The sequence below is a fragment of the Crocodylus siamensis genome, chromosome 5, assembly GCF_052110815.1.
Source record: "Crocodylus siamensis isolate JL-2025a chromosome 5, ASM5211081v1, whole genome shotgun sequence".
NCBI lineage: Eukaryota > Metazoa > Chordata > Crocodylia > Crocodylidae > Crocodylus > Crocodylus siamensis.
The window spans coordinates 62868903-62872209 of record NC_143399.1 but is presented as its reverse complement, the minus strand read 5'-3'; the positions used below and the strand labels follow the sequence as shown (position 1 = coordinate 62872209).

The following is a 3307-nucleotide window of genomic DNA, read 5'->3' as shown; positions in this document are numbered from 1 at the left end:
TAAGTTTGGCTAACCCAAATTCAAATCCTTCTCTAGTTGGTTTTGTCATAAAAATATCCTGTTATTCAACACTGCAGATTTAATTTTTTTATCACTCAATAGCAACCCTTAATTTCTGGCCAAAGTTAAACATATAGAACAAACATATTTACCATCTTCTCAAAAGCCAAGTGTGGTATGATAGCCTCTAACTAGCACTGCTATTTCCGTGAAGCAGCTGTGATTGTTCCAAACACATCACAAGGGCAAAACTCCCTAAAAAGAAGGTGAGGAATAATGGAGTAAAATTAAAGAATATACTGTGAACAGGAATAGGGACAGTTTGCTGTCCAGCTCTTCAGGTGTCAGTTCTTCAGATAAGTGCAGATGTGTCATAATCATGTTTTATTTATGACTTATATTAGAGGGAGGAGAAATAGTTTCAAGAAGTTTATTTATATAAGTATGTATAAAATGGTACAGATTTTAGGAAAGATCTTTTAAGAAAGATACGTGTCTTCTGAAAAACTTACAAGAAATCAGAGCTAACATATTATTTATTGTGCTTTAGAAAAATATGTATAAAGCCAACACAGTGTGAGATAAAAGCATGGAGTGGCTTGCCCTCTTCTCCCTCCCCCCTTCATTTTTTTTTGTCTTAACATGACCCTCAACTAACTCAATGCATCCATATGAACATGCACATGTGGTTTGCAGCACCTCAAACACATTTGAAACACTGCATTTGAGGTTTGAGGACAGAGTGGGTGCACGTGTGCCTCCAGTACATGTATGCCCCCTGGACTTACCAGCGGCAAAGGCAGCAGCAGATCCTTCAGGTAACTGGGGTGGAGGGCTGGCACAGCTGCAGAGGATTGGGAGGGGAGCCCCCCAGAGCCCTCTTAAGTGAGCCAGCAGGGAGTCATGCTCCCGAGCCGCACATAAGAACAGAACACACAAAAAGGCATGTTCCATGGGGCACAGGCAGGGAGCAGGCTAGAGAGAGGACTTTCCCCCCTGGGTGAATGGGGACTACCCTGAGACTGATCCCTGGGGCAATAGCTATGGGCACCCCAGGAGCCGGAGCTCTCCCTCATGGGTAGGAGACATAAGGAGTGGCACTGACTGGCTGACTTAGCCCAGAGCCACCTGATTGGCTGCTGGGCCAGTGCAGGAAATTCAAACCACAGCCCTTAAAAGCTGAAGTTTGGTTAAGCCCCTAGCAGTGGAGGTGGAGGTAGTGGCAGATCCTTCAGGTAAGTGGGATGGAGAGCCAGCACAGCTGCAGAGGATCTGGAGGGGGAGCCCCCTGGAGCCCTCTTAAGTGAGCCAGCAGAGAGCTGTGCTCCCGAGCTGCTCATGTGAACAGAGTGTGCAAACAGGCAAGCTCTATAAAGGAGCACCTGTGTTTGTGCAGGCATTCACGCAAGGCAGGTGCACAGAAGTAGACAGGAAGGAGCACCCAGCAGGAGAGTGATGAGGATTTGTACCTCTGCAGCTGAGGTAAGGACATGGAGTTCTGCTGCTAGGGACCCTCTCCTGATGGTTCCACCCACCTGTGGCTCCTTGGAGGTCTCCACCCAGATGACGCCCTGCCCCCCTGTCTGTAGGGGTGGCCTGGCGGGGACCCTGCCATTGGGGGTAGGAGGAGAGAGTGGAAGACCCCTCACCTGTCCCTCTTGTGTCCACCTTTGGGCCTTGGAGGAGCCAGTGAGGGAACTCTAGGAGGCAGTGAGAAGGCTGAGGGGGATCAGGGAGGATGCGGCTGTGATTGATGGGCATTTCCATTCTTTACAGCTCCAGGTACCTATGGGTGAAACCCCATGAGAGGGATCTGCAGCAGAGGAGTGGAAGATGGTCACCTCCAGACCCAGGCAGCAGGAGCATCTGGGAAACAGGTATGGGGCCCTGGCAGCCTTGTTGGAGGAGGCAGCAGAGGAGGATGCAGAGGAGGTGGTCCCTGCAACCCCCACTGGGCAGGCTGGGTGACTGTTGCCTAGGCAGAAGAAGAAATGCTGGGTTATTGTAGTAGGCAATTCAATCCTGAGAGGCATGGAGGGGCTGATCTGCCAACCAGATCCTCTGGCAAGAGAGGTCTCCTGAATGCCTGGAGCTAAGATCAGTGATATCACCAAAAAGATTCCTGATCTCATCAAGCCCTCCAACTACTACCCCATGGTCCTTGTCCAAGTGGGCACAAATGATGCATCTGGGAGTAGTCCAGACCACATCATGAAGGACTTCCATGAGCTGGGGTCAGGCTCAGGAAGTCTGGGGCACGGGTGGTATTCTCCTCCATCCTTCCAGTTGGCAGCAGCTGGAGGCGCCAGGATGCCTGCATCAGGATAGTCAACCAGCAGCCCCAGACATGGTGTCTTCAGGAGGGCTTTCAATTCTACAGACATGATCAGCACTTTGAGGGAGGAGACTTCCTGGGAAGGGAAGATCTTCATCTCTCCCCTAGAGATAAGCATCTATTCTCCTGCAGGTTGGCTGATCTCCTCTGAAGAGCTTTAAATTAGGCCCAATGGGGAACAGGGAACCAGGGGTCAACGAGAACCCAGGGTTGGTGAGCCACAAACAAGGCATCAGACTAAACCAGGTAAGCACTAAGGGGCACACTAACCATCAAGGGAAAGGGGAGCCAAGAGCACCCTTTGGGGGCTAAAATGTCTTTACACAAATGCCAGGAGTATGGGGAATAAGCAGGAGGAGCTCACACTCTTACTTGCTAGCACACAGTATGACCTAGTTGGCTTAACAAAAACATGGTGGGATTCTACATATGACTGGGTGGTAGGCATTGAGGGGTACAGGTTGTATAGGCAAGCCAGAATGAGAAAAAAGGCAGGGTTACAGCTCTCTATGTTAGGGAGCAGTACACATCTTCTATCATCAAGACAGGGGTAGAAGAGGGGAATATCGAGGTATTGTGGGTAAGAATCTGGGGGGGAGGGGGTGGGCAGGGGAAAAGGACTTGGTAGTGGGAGTCTACTAAAGACCTCCTCATCAGGTTAATGAGCTAGACGAGGTATTCTCCAGGCAGCTCTCAGATGCCATTCAGGCAAGGCAGGTGGTGGTCAAGGGGGAATTTAAATTACCTGGACATATGCTGGGAGGAGCAGACAGCCAAAACAAACCACTCATATAAGTTCTTATACTGCGTGCAGGACTTCCATCTAATCCAGGTGGTATCCAGTCCCACCAAGGGTAGTGCCTTGCTAGACCTCGTCTTAGCAACAGTGGATAATCTCGTTGGGAACCTGCGACTACACAGTAACCTGGGAGACCACCACTTGGTAGAGTTCACTATCCAGCGAAGGGTGGG

The 3307-nt window shown here is 50.1% G+C and overlaps 1 pseudogene; it reads left to right on the top strand.

The window, feature by feature from the left end:
* The first annotated feature begins 1788 nt into the window (after window positions 1–1788).
* Window positions 1789–2486, top strand: LOC149864163 (uncharacterized; annotated as a pseudogene).
* The last annotated feature ends 821 nt before the right edge of the window (window positions 2487–3307 follow it).